At 43.3% G+C, this 13,257-nt stretch overlaps 1 protein-coding gene across 2 annotated transcripts in view; it reads left to right on the forward strand.

Annotated features, from left to right (window-relative positions):
* Nucleotides 1-4,674: 4,674 nt before the first annotated feature.
* Nucleotides 4,675-13,257, forward strand: part of tmem51a (transmembrane protein 51a) — a 48,121-nt gene continuing 39,538 nt past the window's right edge. For both annotated transcript variants that reach the window (XM_043675664.1, XM_043675663.1), the window contains exon 1: nucleotides 4,675-4,902. The gene's annotated coding sequence lies outside the window, so the exon portion shown is untranslated. The remainder of the gene's footprint in view (nucleotides 4,903-13,257) is intronic.

A 13,257-nucleotide genomic window follows, 5' to 3' on the forward strand; every position in this document is an offset into this window, starting at 1 on the left:
TTGGTAGGGAGGGGACTGTGGATGTGATTGCAATCAGGGAGGTGGAGGGAGACAGGGGCAGTGCCAGATGAAAACAGTCTTGGCAGAGGTGATTAATGACTTCATCAGCCCTTCCCATGGTCGGTTAAGGGTCCATTACCTGCCTGTGATGGGTGATGTGCAGAAACAGTCAGCGTGGTTACCAAGTCACTTTTGCCATCCTGATTTGTAATTTTGTTTTACAGTGATGTTTTAACAAATACAAATAATGCACATAAAAAACATTGCAACTCCTGGACACTTGAATTCTGGCTGATCGACACCAGTGAACCATCCCTCACTGACTCTGAAGACAGTACATGAATATAGTTCTTGTGACTGGATCATGATGAGCCCCTGGTTTGTCAATCAGCTCCAGTCTCTATCCAGGAACTCTGTTCCAACCTGGTGTCCAGCTGCCCGAGAGAATGGTCTGCCAGGAAACACTTAACAAAGTAATCCAAGTACATTGAAACTAAAACAATCCGGTGAAGGCACTGACAATGTTCACCAGACGTCTCCGACCTTATGCATTTACACTGGCTCCCAGTGCCTCAAGTGTAAAATCCTAAACTCTGTGTTTAACTCCTTTAATGGGTCCATCACAGTTATCCTTCCCCAGACTTACAATCCCTCTGACATTGACCTCATGTAGATCTACCCCTCTTCCATTGGTCATCTCCTTGGATCACATGCTTTTAAATTCTCTCCTTAAATTCCATTATCTCTCCACCTTTAAGATCCATTTTCAAACAGCCCAACCCCCGGCCTAAGCGAAAGAACTGCCAATGCTGGAAATTAGAAATTGCCGGAGAGAAATTGAAATTAATATTTCGGGTCCAGTCAGCCTGCCTCAGAGTGGTTCTGAGGAAGCATCACTTCACCCGAAACATTAACTCTAATCTCTCTCCATAGATCTGCCAGACCTGTTGAGCGTTTCCAGCAATTTCTGTTTTTACCTCTGCCCAAGCTTGTGTTCATCCTTCCGAAATTCTCCTCCTTTAACTCAGCATCTGCCCAGTCTGGGACTTTCATTTTGACATTGAAGGTGCTCTATCAATTCAAGCGGTAATTGCTTTAATCGTTTCTTGGTAATGTCCCCTGACAATCACTGCCGCTCAGAACAATTGAACGTTGCTCTTCTTCTGATGCATAGTTTGCAATAAAAGTGATTACGTTTGTCGTGAGATTAGATCTGGTAATCAGCCATGTAGGGTAGGGATATAGATTATTGTTTAGTGATTATTTATCAGGGGATCTCTTTAACAATGGGAGATGTGATCACAGGTCTGGAAGCAGCCAGTTTCAACACACTGTTTGATCCAGGAAAATATGCAGCCAGCCAGGCATAGGGGAAAGAGATATGCTTTAGGATTGTCATATCAGTTTAACTGCTCAAAGGGACACACCCCCCTGTCTCTGAGATATCCAAACTGGAATTGAGCACGACAACCCAGGGAAAAAAGATTTGCATTTATATAGTGCCTTTCACAGCCATCGTTTGCAGTCAGATGAAGTCCTGTTTGAAGTGTAGTCATAGCTGGACTGTAGGAAATGCAACAGGCAATTTGCATACTGCAGACTCACATCAAAACAATAACAACAAATAATCTGGGTTTTTTTGAGTTGACTGAGGGATGAATATTGACCAGGGGTAACTCTCCTGTGTCTTCCTTGAGAGAAGTGCCATTAATGGTCACCTGAAAGGACAGAAGATGCCTTGGTTTAATGTCTCACACAGGCCAGCAGCTCTGGCAGTGCATTACTCCCTCAGGATTGTCAGCCCTGATTTCACAATCAGCTCCTGGGGTGGGTTTAGAGCTCTGAAAACTGAGTCATGCAAATTTAATCTCCAGACTCTATTGAGTTACGACTAGTGTTTTTAGAGCCACCCTTCCCCTTCAAAACTGAAAGTCGGATAAGGACAGGGTAAGGATTCATAGGATTTAGAAGGAAACCACTCCACAAAGCAATCCCTTTGACTCAATCCCTTTGTTTTGTATTATCCATTGTGCACAGAAGCAGCAGTTAATACCATATCTGCTCTGTTCCCATCTCCCTACACCTCTCTGAATCACCTATCCAATCAAAATACTTAAATACCAACATATCTCCCTCTATCACTAACTCCCACCTTGAGCTTCAGAACCTCACAACCTCTGTGCAAAGAAAATGTATCCTGTTCTCTTAAGTTTAATCTTTTATCTATGTTCTCTCATTTTAGACATGTAAACTGGCTGTTACATCTACTCTGTTCCCCACCCTTCATAAATTTTAAACACCTCTTTCAAGTAATCTCATTTGTTCTGATGAAACCTGCCTGCAGCTTTTCACACTTGTGTTGTGACTTGTACCTCCTCATTCCTGGCAGCCTGCTGGAGAAATCTGCCATGTAGCCTCTCTACTTCCTGAATGTCATGCCTATTATCTACGCACATATCTCCCATTACTGTAGTGCCTGAATGATTCACCATTCCATCTCACCTTTTAGATTTCATATTTTGTACCGGAAAACTCAGCATTCCATTGTTTACCTCCAGCAGTTACTGCTTTTAATGACATCAATCAAAGTCCTTAAATCTCTTCCTTATGGCCTAGTTCCTCCTCCTCCAAAGTAAAATACTGCATTGGAATTAAAAAAGAACATATTTACTTATATTAAATTGTTGAATTCCATCTACCACTTTTAGACCATTCTGCCATCTTACCAAAACCTGATTATAAATATTATTTTAGTTTAGTCTGCAACTATATAGACTGTTTTTCTCTGCCTTATTTTTAAATCATTGATGGTTGCAGTGAAATTAAGTGGTCACAGAATTAACTCCATGGGAATACTGTTACCTACTTCTAACCAATCTGAGAAAATGCTCTTGTTAGACCTTCTGTTATTTTTGACCTTTCTAACAGTTTTTAATATAATTAGCTACCCATCCCCTAATTATCACTCTCTTCAACTTCACAAATAATCTCCTTAGTGGTACCTGGTAAATGGTTTTCCTGTAGTCCATATAAATTGCATCCACCACAATCCCACTGGCTAAGGTTGCCAGCTGTAGCTGGATGTACTCCCATGACCTCTATGCATACAGTACTCTGAATTTCAGCACCGCCTTGCCAATTGGAAAGTGCCGAGTAATAACCAGAGAGGATGATTCCTCTCTGCCAATCTAAAAGCCTCCTTACCTTAACGTCAGTCTCATTTTAATAAGCGAAGGTTACCACATATTAAACACAAATAAAAGTTGTTCCTGAGATTTCGACATTTATTGACCATCCTTAATTGCCGTTGAAAAGGAATCTGTGAGCTGTCATATTGAGCCATAGTGCTAGCTATAGCAGTTCGATGCAACTGCTGGGTGTGTAAGATTGCTTCAGAGACTGCTTAAGAGTCAATGACTTGCTGTAGGTTTGAAGTCACATGTTGACTAGACCAGGTTAGGGTGGCAGATTTTCTCCCCTGTGCGGCAATAGGAAATCTGATGTGTTTTATAATAATTAGAAGTTTTGTGGTCATTATTAATGAAGCCAGTGTTTTATTCCCAGTTTACTAATTAATTCCCATCGCTGTTGAAGTGAGATTTAATTTGTTTTCTCCAGAGCATTGGCCTAGCCCCCTGAATTATAAGTCCAGTGATATTGTCAATACTCAATCATCCCCGAATAGTTTTAATTCTTTTTATTTTCTTCCTGGGTCTGCCTGGCCTGGTGGTCTATCATCAGGGAGACAGTGGCAAGAAGTAAACTGACTGGTGGAGTATTTCAGAGACCCAAGTTAACGTTCTAGGGATGTGGATTTAAATCCCACCACGGCATTTGGTGAAATCTGAATTCAATTTTTAAAAAATTTGAAGTTAAAATATTAGCCTTTTGGTGACCATGTAATCATGGTTAATCATCATAAAATTCCATCTGATTCACTAATGTCCTTGAGAGAAGGATATCTCCCATCTTTAGGGGGTCTGGTTTTTATGTGACTCCAAACTGTGGTTGACACTTAATCCTTCACCCAGATGGTGATTAGGAATTGATAATAAATTGGAGGGGGGTGCTGCACAGCCTCAGAGAGAAAAAATGACCTTTGACAACTGAGATAAGGAGGAATTTCTTCAGCCAGAGGGTAGAGAATCTGTGGAACTCATTGCCACAAAGGGGTGTGGAGGCCGAGTCATTTGAAAGAAAGTTAGATAGGTGCTTGACTCATAAGGTGATTATGGCTTCCAGGGAGAGGGCAGGAGAATGGGGTTAAGAAATTTGTCCCCCATGTTCGAATGGCAGAGTAGATTTGATGGGATGAATGGCCTAATTCTGCTCCTACACCCTTCTGGCCTAAATGGGGGACTAGCCAGAGATGCCCATGTCGTGAATGAATTCAAAGAAACCATTCTTAGGCAAATACCCTGGAGAGTTGGCAAACTCTCTCCCTATTTCATAGTTTAGCCTCACTACCAAATACACCCATCTCCACCCCAAGGAGAGCAATGTTCGCCCAGAATTCCTCCTGGGAAAGTAGTGCTCTTTGTCATTAGGCTTTCCGTCCCTGGGTTTTTTTTTTAAACTGGAGCAGGCTTTTGGAATTATTGTCAAGATTGCGCCTCTTTCTTTCAACAGGCGACCTGCTGTGTATCTCTGCTCCTGCGTCGGATTCAGTTCCTTTTTGCAGTGTCCCTCTTTAGCCAGCAGGAGGAGACAGCGATCTCTCCTGCAGTTGGGCGTGGTTTAGGTCCAGGGAGGGCGTTAGGACCCTGCGGGAAGGTGGAGCCCTAAACCAGTCCAGACTAATAGCAACGTTGAAGTGAACTATTGCTGCTGCGGGCTGGGGAGGAGACGGTTTCAAGGGTGAATATCGAACGGAAATTTGGTTCCACAACATGGGAGTGGAAGGTGAGTGAATAATGGGGAGGGGGGTATAGATCGGAGCTGTCACAGAGGGAAGCAAAATTTGAAAGGCAGCTTGGGGAGAAAAGTTTCTCCCAACTTTTCAAACTTGGGAAGATTTCCGGGTGGGCAGGTTGTACAAACCAACCCTCTCCTCCTTTTGTAAGTTTCAGGCTCTGGGCAGTTTTACTCTCCTGTAAGGTCGGAAACTTTTCCGGTTGTACTCTTGAAGGGGGCGGTTTTGTTTCCTCTCCTTCGTCGTTTCGAAAGACAATTAATGGTTTCACATGAAGTTTGACAACGTCTGATCCGAGTTTCTTAACTTTTTTGTTTTGTTCTCGCGGTTTCTTGCCTGTTGCAACATCACTCTCTGATGGGCGGTTGGTTTCTGAGTGCTCTGACCTCACCTGAATCCATTTGAGCTGTATCTCCTGAAGCCCCCTTGTTAACCCACCCTGTTACCTTCAGCCCGGCATTTGTCCCTCATACAGTGGATCTCATCGCCCCTTTCACTCCAGTCTCTCTGAAGACTTTTTGCCGAATTCCAAAACTGCAGATTTTTTTGCGCTTATTCATAAAACCACAAAATCAGCAAAGCTGCACTTCATTTATCTGTGTCCACCTCAGTTTCTCAGCCTTTTAAGTGGTATCATTCACCTTGGGCTATCAATCCATAGGGTTAGTCCAGGAATGGCTTCCTCCTACATTGTTAAAATTATTTGAATGAATGGGTTTGAAATTTTGAATGAAGTAAAATGTCATTTTTTTTCTGCATCTGTTTTGATTTTCAGTTTGGTTCTTAATTTTATTTGGGGTGGCTGTGCTTATTTTTGTTTTAGCAACTCATCTTGTCCTTTCCCCACCCAGTTCCTTTGCTCCAGGAACAGCACTTCCCAGACCTTGTCCCACTCTGAGGTTTGGAATCTGTCATGAGCCCTCTGGTGAGAGTGCGGAGTGGGTTTGGAGGAGGCGTGGGTGTGGTGCTGAGAGAGCAGGGGCTTGTCGGAGAGGGGACACAGTTGTTTATAACTCAGTGGGTGCTATGTGACAGCTGTCACTGCCTCAGCTTTGGGCCCCAAAGTTCTGGCTCACCCCCCACCCTGACCCACCCCCCAACTCTGTTTTGGAAGCTCCAATATTTTGAATTTGGAGATGCTGGTGTTGGACTGGGGTGTACAAAGTTAAAAATCACACGAACCCACCCCCCAACTCTGTTTTGGAAGCTCCAATATTTTGAATTTGGAGATGCCGGTATTGGACTGGGGTGTACAAAGTTAAAAATCACACGACACCAGGTTATAGTCCAACAGGTTTAATTGGAAGCACTAGCTTTCAGAATGCTGCTCCTCCATCAGGTAGCTAGTGGGGCAGGATCACAGGACACAATTTATAAGTAAAAGATCAAAGTGTCATATAACTGCTGTGATGTATGAGACAAATCTAGATTGCAGTTAATCACTTAGAATGAGGATAAATTTTGTGTCCTATGCATGAGTACATTTCACACTACAGGTGACTATGCTACACTATAATTGGACTATAACCTGGTGTTGTGATTTTTAACTATATTTTGAAGTAATCCCTGAGAGATATCAAGTTATCAATGGCTATTGCAGGTACTCACCAACTCTCTCATTCTGCTCTTTTTAGTTCATGATGTGGAGGGGCTGGTGTTGGACTGGGGTGGATAAAGTTTGAAAAATCTCTCAACATCAGGTTATAGTCCAACAGGTGTATTTGGAAGTGCAAGCTTTTGGAGCGCTGCTCCTTCATCAGGTTTTTAGTGGGGAAGGATCATAGGACACCGACCTTATGGTAAAAGGTCCAAATGTCATACAACTGATGTGATCTGTTAGACAAACCGAGATTGCTGTTAAATCTTTAATCACTTAGAATAGGGATGCAGATTTTGATTCATTAATATGTAAATCCCAGAATTTCTTTTAAGTTACAGCTCTTGAGCTAACTTCAGGTTTTATCAGTATGAAAAAAAGTGACATCTCCTCTCGGACAATGCATTAAAGGTGTGAGATTAAAGTCTGCCTCTTTCCCAACCTGGAGTTCGACTGGTTCTATTTCCAAAGTAGGAATTTATAAAATGTCACATTGGCTGCCTACCGATTGTGTGCTTTTTGAACAAAATAGAATGAATCTGCAAATACAAATTCACCGCATCAATTTTTGTGTGTGTGTGTGTGTGAGAGCATATAGTGTAGCATGGTCACCTGTAGTGTGACATTAACTCATGCATAGGACACACAATTTATCCCCATTCTAAGTTCAAGTTATGTGCAGATAGACATGGAGGAGGAAATGGCTGCACGATTACTCATACTGCCTCTCACTGTTACAATCATGTTCTCAGTAACTTACTGAAAGTCTGCATTGTTGGCTAAGCCTGTGTTTATTGGCTAAGCCTGTGTTATTGTCCATTTCTAATTGTCCTTGAGAAGGTAATGGTGAGCCGCCTTTTGGAATTGCTGTAGTCTGTGTGGTGAAGGTACGCCCACAGTGCTGTTAGGCAGAATGTTCTGAGATTTAAACACCACAACTTGTAAGTAATTCATGAATAAAGTATATTTTTGAAATTAAAAACAAACCCAACAACAGCAAAGGAACAGCAATGGAGTTGCATTTGAGGAAACTGAGTGGCTTGAAAGGAAACTTGCAATTGGTGGTGTTTCCATGCCCTTCTAGGTGGTAGAGATGGTGGGAATGGAAGATGTGGTTGAAAGAGCTTTGGTGAGTTGCTACATGGCATCTTTGTCGATGGTGTTCAGTCACTGCCTGTGGTGCAGACAGTGAATGGTTAGAGGTGTTGAAGAAGGTGGTGATGGAGTGGGCTGTTTTTGTCATGGGTGGTTAAGCTCCTTGAGTGTCGATCCTGCATCTCATCCAGGGAATTGGACAGTATTCCACCACGCTCCTGACTTGTGCCTTTAAAGGTGGTGGGCAGGCTTTGGGAAGACAAGATCTTCCATATTACCTCACAATTCCCAGTCTCCTAGTTGCCCTTTCAACAATATGTGAAAGTTAAGGTTCTGTCTAACTGTCGGACTTGGAATATTTGCTGTGGGAGTTTGGTGATAATGTTGAATATCAAGGGAAAGTAGTTAGCCCTGTCAGCAAGTAGCATTCACTTAATGCCACATCAACCCAAACCTAGATTTTGTGTAGGTGTTTACTGCTTCATTATCTCAGGGTTTGTGAATGGAACAGAATGCAACCATAGTCAGCAAACACATCCTGACCTCTGGTATTTTGCATTTATGAATGCTGGACCTAGGTCAGTTCCTTGTGTAACTCTGGCAGCGATGTTCTCAGACCAAGAAGTATGGCCTCCAACAAGCACTACCAACTTTCTTCATGCACCATGTTACTCCAGGCAGTTTTCTACTGATTCACACTGATTTCCTTGGACTCCTTGATACCACTCATGATCAGATACGGTGTGTCTGTGTGTCTCTGTCCTCTGATTTCGGCTCCTTTGTTTGGACTGAGGTCTTGAACGGAGTGACCCTGTACAGAATATTGATGCATCAGCACTGTTGATGACACCTTCATTCTGTTTGTTTAAGTGTTCGGGGTGTCAGTAATTCACTGAAGTGAATTTGCCTTCCTTTTTATTGTCAGGACATTAGCATCTACCCAAAGTAAAACAAATTGTTTGCCAATGTTGTAGTGAACTGGAACAGCTTGGTTAGAAGTGCACCTACTTCTGGAGCATGTGTCTTAAGTACCATGACTGGGGATATTGTCTGGGGCGGCACGGTGGCCCAGTGGTTAGCACTGCTGCCTCACAGCGCCTGTAGACCCAACAGCTTGGTTAGAAGTGCACCTACTTCTGGAGCATGTGTCTTAAGTACCATGACTGGGGATATTGTCTGGACCCATAGTATCAGTGTGGTTGTGAATGGTTCTGCCTTGTCTATTTACTTGCATGTCAGGATCTGTCACTAAAGGGGGGGCTTTTTGTGGAGCTCCTTCTCCTGTTAATTCTTGATATCCTCTGACACTAATGACTAGATATAAGGCAGGGGTTCAGGGCCTTGATCCAGCCTGTTGGTTGTGGAATTGCTTAACTCTTAAGCAAAGTATGCAGAAGCAGTATGTACACAGCCCTGAATTGCTCTGAAGAAGATTCATCTAGAGTCAACGTTAACTTGCTCTCTCTCTCTCTGGATGCTGTCTGACCCACTGTGATCTCCAGCATTTGCTGTTTCCAGCCCTGAAGTGCTCCTTCAGTTGGCATCTCCTCCAGTATGTGTGTGGTGCTACCCCTGACATAGTCTTCTGAACTTCCTATTAAACCTGGGATTGGTCCCTGGCTCGATGGTAATGAATGCTACTCTAGACCAGGAGGATGAACACTTTATTGAATACAATGTTGCCGTTGGTGCTTCGACACCCAGAAGGAGAACATTAATGGGAAGACAGGTCGGCATCTCCACAATGATTGTGTATTGATTATTTTTTTAAAATTCTGTTGTGGCCAGATACCCCCTCAAGTCAAAGTACCACTTACTTCCTTCCCCACCTTGCCCACTCAATTGGCCAAAGGAATGTCCATGCATTCAGGATGTGTAGGTGAGCATTCCACTCAACTCTCTGTAACCCAGGCTGTCTCACTGGCATAGTACTGAGGGAAGTGTTCTGCTGGGAGCTATTGAAACCATGGTGTCTCCAGCCTGTCCAGGTGAGGTTGAAAGATTCCATAACCCGGTTAGCAGAGGAGTAAGTTAGTTTAATATTTTTCCCTTCAACCAAGATGACCAAATTTATAAATTGTGGTGTCCCCCAATCTCTTGTGGGAGTGTTTGTGTTGCGGTCAATCAAGGACAGAGGGAAGAGAAACTCCACTCTTTAAGAATTGAACCAGCCATTGACATAAGTTTTTTTTTAGGGTATCAGATGTCAAGCTAATTCCCAAGTATTTCAGTCTGTGCACTTTGAGCAGTTGCCTGCTGATGTGAAATTGCTGAGGAATCAAAGACTTGTGGCAAATCTGCTGAAAGGAAGATTCTCCCTGCCCAGAATGTGGGGTGTGATTTATAAGTGGTACAAAATGGGAAATGATGACAAAGGTATCTTTTATATAGTGCCTTTTATGTAGTAAAATATCCCCAGGTACTTCACAGGTGAGATTTCAAACAATGTTTGATACTGAGCTGTGTAAGATGCTCACTGACCAAACACTCAGTTGGAGTTGAGGGTTTTTTTTTGAGGTGAGTTTACAAGGAGGGAATTGAGGTAAACAGGTTTGTGGAGGATTTCCAGAGGTCAGTGTCGTCAGCTGAATGTGTTGGAAATTTAAAAGGAAATCGAAGGACTGCGAATTCTAGAAATCAAAAACAAAATGCTAGTGAAGCTCAGCAGGTCTGTCGGGAGGAAACAAATAGCATTGACCAGTGACCCTTGACCATCCCAGTTCTGCTCTGGTCTTTTGGAATGTGCCCCCCCTCAGTGGGTGGAGTGATTAACGTCAGGGTTCTCGAGAACTGACATAGAGGAAGACTTGCAGGGCTGTTGGAGATGTGGAGGGCTGAGCTCTTCTAACCTGCTCTGTTGCCTAGACCTTCAAGTTCTGAAAATCTCTCCTTGTTTTAGATTAGATTAGATTCCCTACAGTGTGGAAACAGGCCTTTCGGCCCAACAAGTCCATACCAACCCTCCGAAGGGCAACCAACCCAGACCCATTCCCCTACATTTACCCCTGACTAATGCACCTAACACTACGGGCAATTTAGCATGGCCAATTCACCTAACCTGCACATCCTTGGACTGTGGGAGGAAACCAGAGCATCCGGAGGAAACCCACACAGACATTGGGAGAATGTGCAAACTCCACACAGACAGTTGACTGAGTCAGGAATTGAACCCGGGTCCCTGGTGCTGTGAAGCAGCAGTGCTAACCACCGTGCCGCCCATCATCTTCCTTTAAGATGCTGCTCTCAAAAATCTGTTGTCATAATATCTCATTACCTAGCTCAGTGTTGTACTATGTAGGAGCAAAATACTGCAGATGCTGGAATCTAACTGAAAATTTTAAAATGCTGGAAATCAGTGGGTCAGGCAGCATCCGTGGAGAGACAGCAAATCTAGAGTTCAGTCTAGGTGAGCCCATGTCAGCTCTGAAGAAAAGTCACCTAGACTCGAAACATGAGCTTGCTCTCTCTCCACGGATGCTGCCTGACCTGCTGTGATTCCTAGGATGTTGTTTTGTTCCAGTACGTTTATAGTACTCCTATGAAATGCTTTGGGCCATTTTGTTGTGTTATAGGCACTGTACAAGTGCAAGTTGTTTAGCTGGATCAAGAGCCAAGGTAGGTCGGTGGGTGAATGGGACTTTGAAAATTCTGCTACCGTATCCTAAGTTATGCAATGAGCTCCCGCTTACGCTGGGTTCAGGGTGAAACACTAGCGAGCAGAGTATTGAGTCTGCAGACTATGGAAAGTGAGGGTTTCAGTAGTTGATGGGGAGGTTTTACGAAGTTTGAAGTGGGCGACAGGGTTGAAGTCAACCACTAAGAAACCAACTTAGTGGCCAAAAGTGAGGACAATGGTTTCCATTTTCCCCGCAATTAGTTGGTCATTTTCTACTGCTGTGCTGAAGGCCAGATAGTGTGGTAGCTGAGAGAGATGGGGTGAGGCAGAGTTCTGTATGTGCAGGACCTGAAATTGGTTTTGGTAGATGAGAATGAAATACTACAGATAAGTAGTTGGGGAGCCCCAGTGTGGGATGAGAAACCATTTCTGGTCTTGCTATGACAGAATAGACAAGCGTGAAACTTGGCAAGAATAGTTCCATTTAACTGAACAATAGGGAATTGTGTGGTAAGCTGCATCAATAGCTGCTGACAGATTGAAGAACGTGAACAGGGTAGTGTATCACAGTCACCCTGATTTGTGACTCTATTGAAGGCTATTCCCATCCTTTTGGCGGTAGTCAAACATGGAGCTGTAGGCAAGGTGAGTATAGGCTTGGAAAGGAAACGTCAAACAGCGATTAACTCCATTGAGGGCTGCCCCTGATGAGCATGGATTATTTGAGTGGGACCTGTAATTGGTCATTCATTTCATTACTGCCAAAGAAACTACTGTGTGCAAAAGGGCTGCAGCATTCACCTTCTGAATAATCAGCACGTTTCAAAGTGCTTCATTTGTATGTGAGATGTGTGAGGTTGCTGAGATATAGTTCCATTAACATGCAAATATCTTTCATTGGTTTCTCACCAGCATGAGCTGGCTGTCCAGGACTGGTGAGCCACCTGCTGGGCTCTGATTTCTTTCTCTTTGTTCAGAACCGAAGAGTTGCCAGAATTTTGAGCTCCTCCAAGACTTGGAGCAAAGTCTGAGATGGCTCTGATCCAACTTCAAGTCATCTGCTTGTTTAAACTTTTTTTTAAAACCAATGTTCTTCTCCCCTCTTCTTTCTCTCAAGGATTTGATTTTAGGAACAAGAACAGAGCTTGCTGGAGAAACTCTGGTCTAGCAGTATCTGAAGAGAAATCTGAATTCAAGTTTCAAATCCAGTGACACTTCTGTTTTTATTTCAACAAATCCTGTCAGACTGAGTATTTCCTGTGCTTTCTGTTTTTTTTTTGTTTCAGGATTCCAGTCGTTGCAGCTCTTAGTTTTTATGGGAGGGGTGCTAGCCACTGTCACCTCCTTACCTTACCCATGGGACCCTGCTTTTTTTATTTCAAAATATACTTTATTCATAGAAATAAATCTTTGGTACTTGTACAATTTGTCCTGTCGTTCATAGATATATACATTGCATGTCTTAACATTACAAAGAACAGATTGAATTAATCGAATTTACAGTTATCCTATTTACAGTTCCCTTTATTAACCATCCAGTCTCTTAGTATTTAGCTGTGGCTTCAGCGGAACCCAACTACTGAGTGGGTGCACTGTTATACGATAGCAAAGAAAACTTCTTTAACCCCCAGTTTATGGGGTTACCGTTGTCCATTTGACTGTCCTGTCTCTGGGGTAGCTGTCTGCATCCCCATGGTGAGCATGAACTGCTGGACCCTCGCTGGGCTGAGGTAGCTATCCAGGCTCTCACTGGGGTCATTTACCTGCTCTGGTGTCATTGAGCCAAGGCAAGGGTCCACACCGTCCAGTTCTGTGTCTGACGATGGGACTGTCAGAGGATCACAGCTCTGGGACCCTACTTATTTTTTTTATTTCAAAAATATACTTTATTCATATATATTTAATCTATACAATTGGACATGTCATCATTCTGTAAACATTCCATTTCTTTGCGTATCGAAACAGGGTGATCATTCGTATTCACAGGTTGGTGCGACTACATTGAGCCCAGACGCCAGCAGAGCCCAAATGACTGCG

This window comes from Chiloscyllium plagiosum, chromosome 34 (assembly GCF_004010195.1).
Source record: "Chiloscyllium plagiosum isolate BGI_BamShark_2017 chromosome 34, ASM401019v2, whole genome shotgun sequence".
Taxonomy (NCBI): Eukaryota; Metazoa; Chordata; class Chondrichthyes; order Orectolobiformes; family Hemiscylliidae; genus Chiloscyllium; species Chiloscyllium plagiosum.